The sequence below is a fragment of the Heterodontus francisci genome, chromosome 7, assembly GCF_036365525.1.
Source record: "Heterodontus francisci isolate sHetFra1 chromosome 7, sHetFra1.hap1, whole genome shotgun sequence".
Lineage (NCBI taxonomy): Eukaryota > Metazoa > Chordata > Chondrichthyes > Heterodontiformes > Heterodontidae > Heterodontus > Heterodontus francisci.
The window spans coordinates 118038630-118057641 of NC_090377.1; the positions used below are offsets into that span (position 1 = coordinate 118038630).

General features: G+C 42.8%; 1 protein-coding gene and 1 long non-coding RNA gene across 11 annotated transcripts in view; both read right to left on the minus strand.

Annotated features, from left to right (window-relative positions):
• LOC137372267 (double-stranded RNA-specific editase 1-like) overlaps positions 1-19012 on the minus strand; it is a 428430-nt gene that overhangs the window by 366502 nt on the left and 42916 nt on the right. The window lies entirely within an intron of this gene.
• Positions 7539-18813, minus strand: LOC137372268 (uncharacterized). Its single transcript, XR_010975413.1, has 3 exons — positions 18596-18813; positions 13353-13554; positions 7539-7964 (listed from the first exon to the last, which is right to left on the minus strand). It is a non-coding gene; the product is annotated as an uncharacterized lncRNA (long non-coding RNA).

Consider the following 19012-nt stretch of genomic DNA (forward strand, 5'->3'; position numbering starts at 1 on the left):
ATCGTGCCCGCGTCTACCACCTCCGCTGGCAACGCGTTCCAGGCACCCACCACCCTCTGCGTAAAGAACTTTCCACGCATATCCCCCCTAAACTTTTCCCCTCTCACTTTGAACTCGTGACCCCTAGTAATTGAAACCCCCACTCTGGGAAAAAGCTTCTTGCTATCCAACCTGTCTATACCTCTCATGATTTTGTACACCTCAATCAGGTCCCCCCTCAACCTCCGTCTTTCTAATGAAAATAATCCTAATCTACTCAACCTCTCTTCATAGCTAGCGCCCTCCATACCAGGCAACACTCTGGTGAACCTCCTCTGCACCCTCTCCAAAGCATCCACATCCTTTTGGTAATGTGGCGACCAGAACTGCACGCAGTATTCCAAATGTGGCCGCATCAATGCAATAGCTCACAGCTTTCTTGATTTTCCATTCCTCTACAGAATGGCACATCTTCAATTTATCAGTCCTCTGACCGTCCCCAAGTAAGTCGCAGAAATTTGGAAATTTATCGATGTATTAGCTAACTGTTAATGCCTTTGCCAACACAATGCCTATACTTCCACAAAGCTAAGCAATATTCAGTTGCATGAAGCAATGCCAGCTATTATACTTGAACAAAATAGCTCAAACCTAATTTTCGACGTTTCATTGAGGCTTTTTACAGCAAAATAAAGCCATGAAGCCCAATAAAGACCATAACTCTCTTTTGGCATGCAAAATATAGGCCAAATTTATTATCTTGATTAAGCAACAGAATTAGTGGGTAAGTAAACACAATGAAACTTGTGCTTACCAGAAGGATGATCTCATCACCACGCATTTCACTAAAACAGGCAGATATGAGTAACCATGTGCATTTTTCTACAAGCAGAACAAGGATATCTGATTTACATCTGCAGTATTTTGCTTTTATATAAGGATATCTGATCACTGACAATGATCTACACTTCTATCAATCCTGTGAAAGACAACATTTCTAAGAAGGAAGACTATTTTATGTACCATAACACCATAATCACTTGACTGTAACTTAAGGGAAAACTGTTCTGCAAAAAATTATATTACAATTCTCTAGTGACAAGGTCCTCAAGGCGTCAACTCGAAGGGCTGAGGGGCCTACTCCTGCTCCTAATTCGTATGTTCGTAACTAACCTGAAGCATTTATTGAAAGTAGCATCTTTATTGAGTCGAGTTCTTCATGTCAAGAATAAAGGAACATTGCAAAGCACTGATCAACACACTAACATTTTCTTCATAACACCTGTCCCACACATTGCAATCCAGGTGCAAGTACTTATGAGATTACCTTTCAGCTCGGCATTGCAACAGAAATGATCGATAAACTCGATGTTGTCAGACAAAGTAGTGCAGGAATCTAAATTTCCTCCAGCTGAACACAGGAGACCAAAGCCACTGGTTTCAGCACCCCAAAAAATAAACGTCATTCTTTTTTCACTGACTCCACCCACTCCCTCAGGGTGAAAAAGGCCATGAAAAACCATTATGACCTGTTCAACCCAGAGCAGAGCTCCAAACCCATAACTGGAAATAATGACATTATTGTATTCGGTATTGATACAAGACTAACAAGCGGGCAATTGGCCAGATAGGTTTTACCACCGTTTTGTTCAAATGGGCACCATGTTGGTTCAGCCCCAATCTACTGGGATGTCCTCAGTGTTCTTCAACTCCCTCAGAACAACCATCAATATCTCATAATATCTCAACCTGTCTTAATAATTGAAATGCCAGCATTTATTGCCCACCCCTAATTGCCCTTGAGAAGGTGGTGGTGAGCTGCCTTCTTGAACCGCTGCAGTCCATTTGGGGTAGGTACACCCACAGTGCTGTTAGGAAGGGAGTTCCAGGATTTTGACCATTGACAGTGCTGTCAAGCGGCACTTACTCAGCAATAACTTGCTCACAGATGCGCAGTTTGGGTTCTGCCAGGGCCACTCGGCTCCAGACCTCACTGCAGCCTTGATCCAAACATGGACAAAAGAGCTGAACTCAAGAGGTGAGGAGAGAGTGACTGCCCTCGACATCAAGTCAGAATTTGACTGAGTGCGGCATCAAGGAGCAATAGCAAATCTGAAGTCAATGGGCATCAGCAGGAAAACTCTCTGTAGTCATACCTAGCACAAAGGAAGAATGTTGTGGTTGTTGGAGGCCAATCATCTCCCACTTTATCCCAGTACACAGTAGCAGCAGTGTTTACCATTCGCAAGATGCGCGGCAGCAACTAACCAAGCCTCCTTGAATAGCAACCTCCAAACCAGTGAGCTCTGCCACCCAGAAGAACAAGGGAAGCAGACAATTGGGAACACCATCACCTGCAAGTTCCCCTCCAAGCCATACACCATCCTGATTTGGAAATTTATCAACATTCCTTCACTGTTGCTGGGTCAAAATACTGTAACTCCCTTCCTAACAGCACTGTGGGTGTACCTACACCCCATGGACTGCAGCAATTCAAGGCAGAGGCTCCCTACCACCTTCGCAAAGGCAATCAGGTATGGCCTGATTGCCAGCGACACTCACATCCCGCGAATAAATTTTTTTTAAAATATATTGTATTGGTCATTAACCTTACAAGGAATATCGCAATTTAGGGAGGGCTTGCCGCTCACATTCTCCAAAACATTCACCATAGAAAAAGAAAGCACTTCGTATATTACCTATCTTATGCGCATCCACAGGCTCAGCCAGTTAGTATTTTCCAGATTCTCATCCATTCCAACTGCACTCTATTACAATTCTTATGTTTTGTGGCTGCAGCTGTGTTTTTTTGTTGTAAAAGAAAATAGCTCCCACCATACCCTCTATGTTTTTACCTGTTTCTATATTGATATCAGTGGTCCTTTCACCTTCATCCCCAAAAAAATTTGTAATGGTTTGTACTTCACATTAGCGTTCCTATCTGAAAAGCCAACAATTAAGGCTCAATTCCCTTTCCAACTCCAAATGGAATTCAACCTGTAGAAGTGTGAGGTGATACATTTGGGGAGGTCAAACAAGGCAAAGGAATACACGATTAATGGGAAAATACTGAGAAGTGTACAGGAAGTGAGGGACCTTGGAGTGAATGTCCACAGAACCCTGAAAGTAGCAGGACAGGTTGATAAAGGTGGTTCAGAAAGCATATGGAATCCTTTCCTTTATTAGCCCAGGTATAGCATACAAGAGCAGGGAGGTTATGCTGGAACTGTCTAAACCATTGGTTAAGCCACATCTTGAGTACTGTGTGCAGTTCTGGTCACCTCATTCAGAAAGGACGTAATTGCACTCGAGAGGGTACAGAGGAGATTTATGAGGATGTTGCCGGGACTGGAAAAATGCAGCTGTGGAGGAAAGATTGGATAGGCTGGGGTTGTTCTCCTTGGAACAGAGAAGGCTGAGGGGAGATCTGACTGAAATGCACAAAATTTTGAGAGGCCTGGCTAGAGTGGAGGTGAAGGGCCTATTTATCTTAGCAGAGAGGTCAGTGACTAGGCGACATAGATTTAAAAAGTGATGGGTAGAAATATTAGAAGGGAGATGAGGAAATTTTTCTTCACCTGGAGGGTGGTGGGGGTCTGGAACTCACTTCCAGAAAGGGAAGTTGAAGCAGAGACCCTCAACTCATTCAAAAGGAGTCTGGATATGCACCTCAAATGCTGGAAGGTGGGATTAGACTGGATGGATCGGTTTTTCGGTTGGCACAGACACGACGGGCCAAGTGGCCTCTTTTTGTGCTGTAAATTTTCTATGATTCTATGATTCTATGATTCCAGCAAACCGAAAAACAATGTCACTTACTCACCAGCTTAAAATTAACAAGTTCAACTTTCCTTTCTTTGGTTTGGTCCTTGAAGCACGTTTGTTGCTGATTTAGATGCAACAAATAAAGATTTAGGGCAAGTTTTAAAACCATGAACCCAATAATACAATGAGGGGGAGAAAAAAAAACAACTTTTTGAAAGAAAATCCTCATCACAAACAAGGGCTCAGCTAGCCACTTAACTGGTGTACTGTTGATCAGTTGACAAATATGAAGTGAGGACAAACAACTTTCACTGTACTATGATCCTGGATCAGCATAAACAAAAAGTTTCTTGTTCTGACCTGGGTATTTAATCTGGGGCTGCAAGCTGCATAGTAAATCGCATATGGTTCAAAGTCTTTTAATTTAACTTTTCATAAACTAGTCTGGATACCAATTTCTTTCGCCAGTTCAAAATAAGTAATAAAAAAGTTGCAATAGAAAGCTAACAAGGAACCCAAAAGTTAAGGAAGGAAATAAAACAGGAAAGAATATTGTCTTGCGTGACAAAGTGTTATGCCTGAAACTGGTTCCAGGTGTGTCCAAAAGCATTTACTACACTTCGCCATCGGCTTTGATGTTTCAATCTCCACTGACACTGGAAAGCAAATGAATGGCGTTCCTCATCAGTCACTGGCACACAGTCTCATCTACAAGAATGTAGTACGGGTTGAGAACTATTATTTTTACCATTATTATGTTGAAGGGCAAGGAAGCAGATAGGAGATTCTCCTTCACAAATCAATTGAAGATTTCTCCTCAAAAAGGACCAGTGACAAACTACATCCCATGTACCAAATCAAACTTCATGTGCTGACCCACTTCTATCAAATGCAAATGCATCTCTGCTATATATAACAAAATGTGGTATAGAGAAATACAAACACTGCAAATTAGGGAGATCAAATAATGTTATAAAATGCAAGAAAGAGAGAGCAGGTACATCAACACATCAAGCGAAAGACAGATCAACATTTCATGTGAAGAACACTAAATCAGAACTGTTAAGGCAGGACAGCAGAGAACAACTGATGGGGAGTCTGGATAACACAAGGAGCAGCAGATGAATAAATGGCACTGACCTTATCCACAATCAATTTTCACTGACAAAACACTCTAGGCTGCATGTTCATAAATAAACTAACAGCATTAATCAGTAACTGAAACCAGTCTTCCAAATTTTACCCCTCTGAACTTACTGCACTCCATTCTCTCAGGTCTAACCCTGACATGGTCATCAAACCTGCAGACAAGGGTGGTGCTGCTGTTGGGTCTGGCTCACTGATTTCTACCTTGCAGGGGCTCAGCCCCAACTCTCAGACACTTCTTCCTCCCTCCTCCTGGACCAAGACCCCACCACCAAACATCAAGCTACTGTCCACAGGACTGTCACTGGCCTCATCTCCTCTGGAGACCTTCCCTCTACAGCTTCCAACCTGGACAGCCCGCTTCTACCTCCTTCCTAAAATCCACAAAAAGGTCTGTCCTGGCAGACCCATGATTTCAACCTGTTCCTGCCCCACTGAACTTACTTCTTCCTATCTTGATTCTATCTTTTCTCCGCGAGTCCAGTCTCTTCCCACCTACATCCGTGACTCTTCTGACGCCCTATGTAATTTTGACAATTTCCAGTTTCCTGGCCCGAACTGCCTCCTCTTCACTATGGACGTCCAATCTCTCTACACCTCCATCCCCCACCAGGACGGTTTCAGGGCTCTTCTCTTCTTCCTTGAACAGAGGCCCAACCAGTCCCCATCCACCACCACCCTCCTCCGCCTGGCTGAGCTTGTTCTCACATTGAACAACTTCTCCTTCAACTCCACTTACTTCCTTCAAGTAAAAAGGTGTTGCTATGGGTACCCAGATGGGTCCTAGTTATGCCTGTCTTTTTGTGGGATATGTCGAACATTCCTTGTTCCAATCCTACTCAGGCCCCCTCCCCCAACTCTTTTTCCGGTACATTGATGTCTATACCAGTGCCGTTTCCTGCTCCCGCCCGGAACTGGAAAACTTTATCAACTTTGCTTCCAATTTCCACCCTTCTTTCACCTTTACTAGGTCCATCTCTGACACTTCCCTTCCTCAACTTCTCTGTCTCCATCTCTGGGGATCGGCTGTCTACTAATATTCATTATAAGCCCACCGACTCCCACAGCTACCTCGACTACACTTCTTCACACCCTGCCTCCTGTCAGGGCTCCATTCCATTCTCCCAGTTTCTTCGTCTCCGACACCATCTGCTCTGATGATGCAACCTTCCACAACAGCGCTTCTGATATGTCTCCCTTTTTCCTCAACCGAGGATTCCCCCCCACTGTGGTTGACAGGGCCCTTAACCGTGTCCAACCCATTTCCCGCACCTCTACCCTCACCCCTTCCCCTCCCTCCCAGAAGCACGACAGGGTTCCGCTTGTCCTCACTTTCCACCCCACCAGCCTCCACATTCAAAAGGACCATCCTCCGCCACTTCCAGCGTGATGTCACGACCAAATACATCTTCCCCTCCCCTGTCAGCATTCCAAAGGGAACATTCCCTCCATGACACCCTGGCCCACTCCTCCATTACCCCAGACAGCTCATCCCCTTCCCACGGCGCCTTCCGCTGCAATCGCAGGAGGTGCAACACCTGCACACTTAGCTCTTCTCTCCTCACTATCCAAGGCCCCAAACAGTCCTTTCAGATGAAGCAGCGATTTACTTGTACTTCTTTCAATTTAGTATATTGTATTCGCTGATCACAATGTGGTCTCCTCTACACTGGGGAGACCAAACGCAGATTGGGTAACCGCATTGCAGAACACCTCCACTCAGTCCAAAAGCATGACCTCGAGCTTCCAGTTGCTTGCCATTTCAACACACCCCACTGCTCTCATACCCACGTATCCGTCCTGGACTTGCTGCAGTGTTCCAGTGAACATCAACGCAAGCTCAAGGAACAGCATCTCATTTACCGATTAGGCACGCTACAGCCTGCCGGACTGAACATGGAGTTCAATAATATCAGAGGAGGATAGCCTCCCCCCTCTTTTTATTTTCAGCTACTTTTATTTATTTCAGTTTGTTTCATAATTCATTTTTCTTAACATGTGCCTGCCCACTGTTGTTTTCATGTTTGCGCTTTGGGCCAGGGCTGTTCATTTTTCTGTCCATTAACACCCTCTCTGCACGAACGCTTTGTCTTTCAACGCACCATTAACATACCGTTTGCCTTTGCTCCATGACCTTCTGGTCAGTTATTCTCGGTGACCCTGTCCTATCAACACCTTGCCTTTTGTTATCTCTTGCTCCACCCCACTTTATTTGCATAAAACCTATTACATTTCTAACCTTTGCCAGTTCTGATGAAGGATTACTGATCTGAAACGTTAACTCTGCTTCTCTCTCCACAGAAGCTGCCAGACTTGCTGAGTATTTCCCACATTTGTTTTTATTCCAAATTTTATGTATTCGGCATTATGGGGCTGTTAAGTTGGGGAGGGTAGACTTGGCATTTACCACAACACTAGTTATCAATCACATGTGGCAGACCTCAATAGTAAATTTTAGAGCTAGTGGGTGGAGAAAAAATAAAATCAGTGAAGGTCCAAACACTTCAGTCCTGCCAAAAGAAACATGACTGCGTCAGAGACTAAGTGAAAGAATGATCTCAAAACAAAAAAAGTCTGGCATTCTGATGTCTACTTTAAAAAATAAATCAAATAGCCAAGTTACATACAATTCCTTGTTTAGTCACCATTTTATTAACACTGGACACCATCAAGAATATCATCCTGCCAACAGGATCCTTGTCACCAATTACATCACAAATTAATTTTTCAAGGAACCACAAATACCAACACAAGAGATGCTTTACACTGCTTTGTGTTAACGAATTGTAACTTAAATTCAACTTCAAACCATAAGTCATGGCAGAAGAACAGAACAGGTTCAGCTCATGTTCTATGCATCTTTGTGCTGCCGATACCAAATTCATTCTCACACTTAGACAGCAGTCCCTGATAAAGACATAATGCGAGCTTTACAACTATCTTCAGTAGGTGCATTCGGGAAGAGACAAGTCTTGAAGGCTGAATTTGCCATCAGTATTTCCAGCAATGAAGGCCAATGTTGAATTATCAAATATTGGAGACTGCACGGTTCTTTCTAAAGTAGGAGTATCATGCTGCAACCAAATAAAAAAAACTTCAATACTCTACTTGGAACTTGTACATTAGATCACTTATAGAATAAGAGTAGTTCAGAGACTGCAGAAGCTCAAATACCCTCAGTTTTTCACAGCACAGTTATGAATTCCATCAACCTGTAGGGAACTCCCAGTGAGACCAAAATTCTACCGAGGTGCAAACAACAACAATAGCCCTTCTCGTTGATTTGACATGAATACCAGGCTCTCTGGAGGATGCAGAGCGATAAGGAAGAGACAAGCTATATTTCTTCTTTTTCAATTCATTCACAGGATGTGGCCAACACTGTCAACACCAGTATTTATCACACATTCCCAATTGTCCTCAAAAAGGGGGCAGTGATCGCCTTCTTGAAGCACTGCAGTCTGTGTGGTATAGATACACCCACAGTCCTGTTCGAGAGTGAGTTCCAGGATTTTTACCCAGTGGCGATGAAGTAAAGGTGATCGATTTCCACGTCAAGATGGGTGTAATTTTGGAGGGGACTTGCAGGTGGTAGTGTTCTCATGCGCCTGCTGCCAGTGTTCTTCTGGGCAGAAAAAGGTCTTGAAGGTGCTGCCAAAGTCGACTTGACAAGTTGCTGCCATGCATCTTGTAGATAGTACACACTGCTGCCACAGTGCACCGGTGTGGTGGAGGGAGTGAAAGTTGTTTGAGATAGTGTTTGTCAGCCACTTGTGTGGCACAAATGTTACTTATAAGCCCAAGCCTGAATGCTGTCTCAGGCTTGGTGCATGGAGTCAATGACCGCTTAAATATCTGATGACTTGCATATGGAACAGAACACTTTGCAACTATCAGTAAACATCCCATTTCTGACCTAATGATAATGATAAGAGAAATTTATTGATGAAGCGGCTGAAGATGTTTGGGCTCGGACACTACCCTGAGGAACTTCTGCAGTGATGCCCTGGGCTGAGATGATTGGCCTCCAAAAACCACAACCATCTTGCTATGTGCTAGGTATGACACTAACCAGTGGAGAGTTTTCCCCGATTCCCAATGACTTCACTTTTACAATGGCTCCTTGAGCCACATTCAGTCAAATGCTGTCTTGATGTCAGACAGTCATTCTTACCTCAGTCCAGTAACATAACTATTGTACTACCGTAACCCACCGCCACCCACCCACCCCCACCCCCGAGCAATGTGTCGAACAAACTACAGCTTTATTTGGGATCACAGAGGTCCAAAGGGAAAAACAAATATTGCTTTCATAAGGCTTTCAACCTCGTACCTCATGAAGCTGGGCACTATGGAAACACATGAACAAACCTTATATTCTACCATCACAATGCATATATGTTCATGATTGATGACACTCATTGAATTTAGCCCTCTCAAAAGAATTAGGGAGGGTTCTGCGCCATCACCAATTATATTGAACGCCTTCATCAATGCATTGGATGGCATGTTAAGGAACGATTTGAGGGCCTGTTGCAGACATTTCTCAACATTACTGATGCACTCATCTTTACAGATAATATTCTGTCATTTGCAGACTAACCCAGGAATCAAATGCACTTGGCCTGCCATCTTGAATAATAGGTTGACCAATGGGATACTGTGTCTCTTTGCAGGGCCCCAAGACAAAATTTTGAATGAGTTTCATTGAAAAATACAGCACGAATTATTCATTCCCATTAATCCCCAACGATCTTGATGGGTACCAGCTTCAGCCTTGATCCATGGTGAGAGTATGCAAAAGGCTCTTGGTTCTTCAGTAACAGCAAAATCACAATGCAGTTTAAACTTGTAGCATTCAAAAGGAAAGTTTTCAAATAGCTCTCCTCCATGGATTCGAACTCCTCAGTAATCAGTGGAAGGAGTTCCTCCAGCACATCGGCAAGATCCAACACCAAATACTGGGAGGCTGCACGAAGTCAAGGGCTTGGGCCTAGAGCAACCTATAATGGAGTAAACCAGATTGGGGGGGGGGGGGCGGGGGGGGAAAAAGAAAAAAAAAATAATCGACCTCAACAGACATAGCACTTTGCCAAAACATAGAATATAGGAGCAGGAGTAGGCCATTCAGCCCTTCAAGCCTGCTCCGCCATTCAGTATGATCATGGCTGTCCATCCAACTCAGTAACCTTTTCCCGCTTTCTCCCCATACCCTTTGATCCCTTTAGACCCCAGAGCTATATCTAACTCCTTCTTGAAAACATACAATGTTTTGGCCTCAACTGCTTTCTGTGGTAGCGAATTCCACAGACTCACCACTCTCTGGGTGAAGAAATTTCTCCTCATCTCAGTCTTGAAAGGTTTACCCCGTATCCTTAGACTATGACCCCTGGTTCTGGACTCCCCACCATCAGAAAGATCCTTCCTGCACCTACCCTGTCAAGTCCAGTTAGAATTTTATAGGTTTCTGTGAGATCCCCCCTCATTCTTCTGAACTCCAACAAACAATCCTAACCGACTCAATCTCTACTCATATGTAAGACCCGCCATCCCTGGAATCAGTCTGGTAAGCCTTCTCTGCACTCCCTCTATAACAAAAACATCCTGAAGTCTCCTCCTGAAGTCCCCAGCATCACAGATGCCAGACTTCAGCCAATTCGATTCACTCCGCGTGATATCAAGAAATGACTGAAGGCACTGGATACTGCAAAGGCTATGAGCCCTGACAATATTCCGGCAATAGTACTGAAGACCTGTGCTCCAGAACTTGCCGCGCCCCTAGCCAAGCTGTTCCAGTACAGCTACAACACTGGCATCTACCCTGCAGTGTGGAAAATTGCCCAGGTATGTCCTGTACACAAAAAGCAGGACAAGTCCAACCCGGCCAATTACCGCCCCATCAGCCTACTCTCAATCATCAGTAAAGTGATGGAAGGTGTCATCAACAGTGCCATCAAGCGGCACTTGCTTAGCAATAACCTACTCAGTGACGCTCAGTTTGGGTTCCGCCAGGCCCCTCAGCTCCTGACCTCATTACAGCCTTGGTTCAAACATGGACAAAAGAGCTGAACTCAAGAGGTGAGGTGAGAGTGACTGCCCTTGACATCAAGGCAGCATTTGACTGAGTATGGAATCAAGGAGCCCTCGCAAAACTGAGGTCAATGGGAATCAGGGGGGAAACCCTCTGCTGGTTGGAGTCATACCTAGCGCAAAGGAAGATGGTTGTGGTTGTTGGAGGTCAATCATCTGAGCTCCAGGACATCACTGCAGGAGTTCCTCAGGGTAGTGTCCTCGGCCCAACCATCTTCAGCTGCTTCATCAATGACCTTCCTTCAATCATAAGGTCAGAAGTGGGGATGTTTGCTGACGATTGCACAATGGTTCAGCACCATTTGTGACTCCTCAGATACTGAAGCAGTTCATGTAGAAATGCAGCAAGACTTGAACAATATCCAGGCTTGGGCTGATAAGTGGCAAGTAACATTCGCGCCACACAAGTGCCAGGCAATGACCAACTCCAACAAAAGAGAATCTAACCATCTCCTATTGACATTCAATGGTATTACCATCGCTGAATCCCCCACTATCAACATCCTAGGGGCTACCATTGACCAGAAACTGAACTGGAGTAGCCATATAAAAACTGTGGCTACAAGAGCAGGTCAGAGGCTAGGAATCCTGTGGTGAGTAACTCACCTCCTGACTCCCCAAAGCCTGTCCACCATCTACAAGGCACAAGTCAGGAATATGATGGAATACTCTCCACTTGCCTGGATGGGTGCAGCTCCAACAACACTCAAGAAGCTTGACACCATCCAGGACAAAGCAGCCCACTTGATTGGCACCCCATCTACAAACATTCACTCCCTTCACCACCGACGCACAGTGGCAGCAGTGTGTACCATCTACAAGATGCAATGCAGCAACACACCAAGGCTCCTTAGACCAGCACCTTCCAAACCAGTGACCTCTACCAGCTGGAAGGACAAGGGTAGCAAATGAATGGGAACACCACCACCTGCAAGTTTCCCTCCAAGTCACACACCATCCTGACATGGAACTATATCGCCGTTCCTTCACTGTCGCTGGGTCAAAATTCTGGAACTCCCTTCCTAACAGCACTGTGGGTGTACCTGCCCCACATGGACTGCAGAGGTTCAAGAAGGCAGCTCACCACCACCTTCTCAAGGGCAATTAGGGATGGGCAACAAATTCTGGCCTGGCCAGCGACGCCCACATCCCATAAATGAATTTTTAAAAACCTTCCTCAGATAAGGAGACCAAAACTGCACACAATATTCCAGGTGTGGCCTCACCAAGGCCCTGTATAATTGCAGCAAGACATCCCAGCTCATGTACTCGAATCATCTCGCTATGAAGGCCAACACACCATTTGCCTTTTTTTACCGCCTGTTGCACCTGCATGCTTACCTTCAGCAACTGGTGTACGAGAACACCCAGGTCTCGCTGCATTCTCCCCTCTCTCAATTTATAGCCGTTCAGATAATAATCTGCCTTCCTGTTTTTGCTACCGAAGTGGATAACCTCACATTTATCCACATTATACTGCACCTGCCATGCATTAGCCCACTCACTCAACTTGTCCAAAGTTGAAGCCTCTCTGCATCCTCCTCACAACTCACCCTCCCACCCAGTTTTGTGTCATCTGCAAATTTGGAGATATTACATTTAGTTCCCTCATCTAAACCATTCATGTATATTGTGAATAGCTGGCGTCCTAACACCCATCCCTGCAGTACCCCACTGGCCACTACCTGCCATTCGGAAAAAGACCCATTTATCCCTACTCTTTGTTCCCTGTCTGCCAACCAATTTTCTATCCATAGCAATACACTACCCCCAATCCCATGTGCTTTAATTTTACATGCTAATCTCTTATGTGGGACTTTGTCAAAAGCCTTCTTAGAGTCCAAATAAACTACATCCACTGGCTCCCCCTCATCAACTCTACTCCTGAAGATTTGTATTAAGTCAATAGCGAGTAAGCATGACATCTAGGACATCAAGATGGTTAACAGAGCAAAAACCACCCCGTGTTGAAACTTATACCATGCTGAATGCAGCTGTTAGCTAGCCAAGCTTCTAATTACCTGAGGCTGCCTTGTTCTAAAACATGAGTAGCCAACCTTCTGTAAACAGAATGACCAGACAAACACCAAGATAATGCATCATGGGGGGAAAAGATGACAATTAGCTTATAATGCAGCATGGACGTCCAAAATGCGACACCCTCAGGACCGAAACCAAGCCGGATTTTGGACAATCAAATAAAAGGTGGTAAATACATCATGCACCTGCATTATAACTTTTAAAGACAAATGCCATTCTGGTTTTTAAAAAAACATGGTAGAAAAAGAAACACATGGAGAGAGAAAACTTCCATATACCCAATCATAAATTTTATAGTTTACCACCTTAAAATAGCTTCATAAATTACCTGCCTTTAAAGCACCTGGCATGATTCTTGCTCCTGTTTGCTATCCAGGGAGTAATTCTTGGGCATTTTCCATCTAACTGCACAGTGATATGCCAGAGAAAGTTCACTCTGGTAGCTTCCAGAAGTGTGGGAGAGATCAATCCTTGCCTCTGCTGTCAGACTACAAAATGTCCGGTTTTCGGACAACCGGATTTTGGACATCCAACCTGAATTGAAATAAAGTGTTTTGTTCCCAGTTTGCTACGGTTCTTATTTCCTTAATGATTAACACACAATACTTATAAGAACTAACTACAGTGACAAGTATTTAGGCTTTGTAGCATCTACATGGAGAATGTTAGGAACTTAGAAGTGCCACATTAATGTGCAAAATGTAAAATGGCAATCTGCGCTTACAAATTCAACATTACTAAAAGGCTCAATTATCATGAGTATGACATTCATTTATCTTTATTGACGCATTCCAAAGCAAAACTACATGAAGTATTGGCAAGCACACAGTTTAAAATATTAGCATTTAATACCCCCATTATTTCTCAGTTAGTAATTCATACTAAGGAACCACTTCCAATGGAAAGTGTTTTTGATTCCTGAAGCTCTAAATTTGCCCATAAGAAAATTCTAGTCACACAACTCAGTCGGAGGAAGGTTCAGATAATAACAACTTTCAAAACGGAACTGGATAAATCCTTGAAGGGGAGACAAATGCAGGGGAATGGGACTGATTAGATAGCTATTTCAAAAAACCGGCACAGACTTGATGGGTCAAATAGCCTCCTTCTGTGCTGCAAGATTCTGTAAGCCAGCAATGTAAAATCATAGTAGACCATGCAAAACAACTTTGCCGGTCTGCACAGGGGAATGTCTCTTTGCCTTCAGAGGAGATGAGAGTACTCACTTCAAAGTAGGTACCACTGGGAGCTCTGATGCAGTATTAACATTAAATCACCAATATAAATGGAGCACAAGAACAGTACAGCTTTCATTTCTAGTCAATAGGATTATATGGAGGTGAGCAATTCATACTTGCATCATAGACCACCATGATGAGGGGTATCCTTCCTAACACTGCTCCAATACCTCGTACAAACAAGCTGCTTCTAGATTGTGACCAAAATAAACTCAAATTCAACCAAGAGGAGGTTTCAAAAGCGTAAATCTTTCCTGAATGCCAAAATGCCTTCTAAGTCATTCTGATGGAACAAAGAACATTTATCTCAGAATCGTGTATATGTTTTTATCAATTACCAATATTTATAGTGATGTACGTTATAAGATTTGGTTTCTGACTAACATGAGCACTGAATGCACAGTCCTGTCTCATCGGCTTCCCCAATGGATTGCATTCAACAGGTCTGAGCAACTTCAAGGGAAGATAACGTGACAGCTTCAAAAAGAAACCCTCAGCAGTACACACACACCTGCAGATCTGTTCACACATCCTAACTTGTTCAATTCTTGCATAGATAAAGTGCATTGCTAGATGACCTTTCCAGAACAATCAGCATGAGAGCAAAAGGAACAGACAGCACCGTGCAGAGCCACTTGAAAACCAGCTGGGCAAGTAAATCACCGGAAATGAAAGAATGAAGGAAAGAATTTGCATTTATATAACACCTATCATGACCTCAAGATGCTCCAAGTGCTTTAAAGCCAATTGTTATGACAGTGCTTCTACATTTTTTTTTTAAGGTTTTTGAGGACTCTTGTATTTTGGAATTACGGACATTGTTTTATCTGGCAAAACTGAAAAGGATTCCATAGATGCTGGACTTTTTTGGTTTCGCTTTGGATAGTATGTTGGGGTGTGAACTGCTTTGAAGGCTGTTGGAGAAAATCAGCCGAGAGCGCAATCACCATCAGCACCCTCTTCCATCTCTTTGAAAAGTCTGTTAGCTTTTCGATCTCTTTGAGAAGCTCTTTGTAGCGAGTGCAAGAAAGAGAAACTGATGCTGCATTCCTCCTGAAAGGCCTGCCAGAAACCCCTGATGCTGCATTTCACCCAGAAAACCTGCTGAACTGATCTTCAACATCGCCTGAAAAGAACTGTTCTCGCAAGATCCCAGTGACAGCCATCTACACATATTTGGGACGCCAAACCAAAAAAGGGACAACTGACATCTTTCAATATCTTCTCTTTTTTTGTTCAAGAATTAGCAAGTATTTGGCCAAAGTATTCTTTATTGTCTTTTTTTTGTAACAGAGCTCTAAAAAGAAAATCTCTATTTTTTCAGTTAACTGGTGCATGTGTGTGAGAGGGGCTAAGGGAAAAGGGAACTTTCATATTTCACTGTGTTAATGCTTTGTTTCGTTACTGATTATGTCTCGTTTTATAATAAACTGATAATTTTGTTGTTTATTAAAGAAACCTGTTGGTGTATTTAATTCTGGGATAAAGAGTAGAGTCTGTGTTTGATCATATCAGTAATTGGGTAAACATTTAAATATATGTTGTGACCTGTGGAAAAGTGGAACTAGAAAAAAGACAGCGCACTCCTCCCACATTGGTCTTAACAGAATGAAGTACTTTTGAAGTGTAGTCACTGCTGAGAGAAATCCGGCAGCCAATGGGAATACAGCAAGATTCCATGAACAGCAACGGGTTAATGACCAGATGATCTGTTTTAATTATTCGGGTTGAGGGGTAAATAGTTGCCAGGGCACAGAAGAGACGCTCCCTGCTCTTCATCAAGAAGTGCTATATGATCTTTTATATCCAGCTGAGACAGCACACAGGGTCTCAGTTTAACATTTCATCCGAAAGACAGCACCTCTGGCAGTGCATCACTGCAGTAACTGAAATGTACTAAGTTGTTTTGCAATCAAAATTTATTACTGATATTATTGGCATAGGGTCAGCAGGATGTTTAATTATACAAGTTATGCGTTGTTTTCTGTGGTACGAAGAGAATTTACTCACTCGGAAGTAGTAGGAAAACCAGACTTTGTATGTAATTTAAACAGTACTCAGTAGTGTGGTTTTCTAACTGGCTATCCATTACCAACTTTTGTTCCTCTTCCTCCACCCCAGAAATATAAATAAATCATTCTATGATAAGGCTTAATCATCCTGAAAACATAACATTTTTCAGTTCACAGCTACAGATCAATGCAGACAGTCTCATTTTTGATTGTTTTCACTATTAGAGGGAGAAAAGGATCAATCAAAATTTATCAACCTCATTCAGAATTATCAGGTTTGTTTCGCCAGTGGAAAGCATGAAAATGAGATTGGAGATGAGTCACAGGGAATGCACATATCCAGTGAGGAAAACAAAATTATTCAGCACATAAAGAGTAACAAAAAATTTAAAACAGCAATACAAAAATAAAGCACAATTTCTGGCTTGTCAAAGCAGGCTGCTTAAGTACCCACTCAATTACCAAAACAGAATGCATTGCACCATCTGGAATGCATCAGAAACACACAACATAAGCCAAGGAATTTGTTTCATTTAGGTAGAGCAGGACCCAAGAATTCTGAAGCAAAGTGGCAAAAGAATGCAGTTAAAAATACAGCAGTTCTTAACTTCTATTTCGCCCTTTTACTACCATCAGCTCCAATTGAAATATTAAAACTAAACTAGCATACTGTCACCAAATTAGGCAAAGGAAAATGAGCAGGTTACTTATTCCATTGAATGGAATCCTTGAAGCAGCTAATCAGAGGTGACAATTTACTCTAAAGGCAGCCGCATAAAATGGTCCATACAGAAACAAAAAAAAAAGTAAAGGGGAAAAGGGGCACAAGTGCATGCACACAGTACAATGGTGGTAAAATGGACCTCCTTGGAGAAAATCTTAGAATTTGCACTGTACCACAAACCACTGGATTTTCCAACATATTTTTAATTCTATTTTAGGATAAACAGTGGTAATTTGAAGCAACTTCCTTTCACAGAAAATACATAGCCTCACAATGAAAAAAAACTGCAGAGTTCAAAAGAAAATTGAATATGCATTCACGAATGAATTAGTGCAAACTGTACAGCGATTCAATTTTTAAACCCGATCTCTCAGATAGGTGGAAAAAATATTCGTCTAACCAACATATATTTTAGGTCAAACTATAAACTGATGAGAAAAAAAAAATACACACAGAAGGTACATCTCCAAAGGAAACAGTAATATAACAGTAAACTGGTAATTTGATTTAAATGCACATTTAGGTGCTCAGCCCTGTCTCATCACAGTTACTTAGAAACCTCCTTCTTTCTTTGGGCCTCCTGGTCTCGAGAGACAATGGGTAAGCGCCTAGAGGTGGTCAGTGGTTTGTGCAGCAGCACCTGGAGTGGCTATAAAGGCCAATTCTAGAGTGACAGATTCTTCCACAGACACTGCCGATAAAATTGGTTGTCGGGGCTGTAACACAGTTGGCTCTCTCCTTGCACTTCTGTCTTTTTTCCTGCCAACTGCCAAGTCTCTTCGACTTGCCACTCTTCAGCCCTGCCTTTATGGCTGTCCGCCAGCTCTGGCGATCACAGGCAACTGAAAACAGCTCAGCTAGGTGACCGGAGACAACAGTAGCAGTGCAATGGGATAACCAAGGTTGGGACAGCCATTGCAGATAAAGCCCTTGTATGTGCGCACACAGACACACACACAAAAAAATCAACAGTAAGCAGTTTAAATTACAACGCTTTCAGATGAAGCTGTATTAATCAGGTTGTCTACTGGCTCTCCACCTGAAAAACAAGACACTAGAAAATATGTCAGAAAGGGAAGTCATGACCTGCATCTTGAACAATCCTAGAGTTCAAGCCTCACTAGAATTTAAACAAAAGAAGAGGACAGAAATGATGGAAATTGTGACTGAAATGAGGGTTCATCCTGTTACTTGAAAGAGTGCGTACACTTTCATCACTAAATTAAAACTACCACTTGTTCTCACCCAGCTGACTTCCTCAGATCAAGAACAAAAATAATCACAGCCTGATAGAGGCACACTCAAACCTCGAATGCATCAATTAGCCACCGCTGAATCCTTAAACCTCAGGCAGCAATCCTCTACAGCTTATAAACTGGAATTTCAGCTCTACTTCACAAGGTATGACTTGATTGACAGGTTATCTGAAGTTGCAGTTCTACATCTTGGAAAGAAACACTCCCTTGGGAAAATCATTAATAGTTCTAAATATTTGATCCAGAGTGGAATTTGCGGAAAACAGGTACCCACAACCACCCTGCTCAGGATAACCTTTCAACTCTATTTCCTATCTACAACCTTTAGAATTTTTAAACACTTACATATAAAGAAATTATTTTTTCCCGATATGTTGGTATAAATATTGCAATTTTTCACCAATACTATTCCAAATATGATCATTCTCCCATTAATATCAACGCAAGATTGTTTCACAGATGTATTCCAAACTTGTGATTTTTCCATACAAGAGAGTCAAAAGAGAACAGCCAGATTAACAGCCAATTGTTGATATATTTGAGGGTTCACTTTGCAGCGATAGTCCAACCATGGAAACACAGAAGAGACAGTAAAAATATTTTGTGATCCGTCTAGATCTTTATATGTTCTGCACTGCAAGGACCAATGAGTCAGCATGGCCAGTACTTCAAAAGAGGGAAGTACAGTTTGCAACAGATAGAGAATGCCTGTGCTCGAGTCAGCAGAATACAGAAATTGATATCTTTCCGTCCTATTTAATT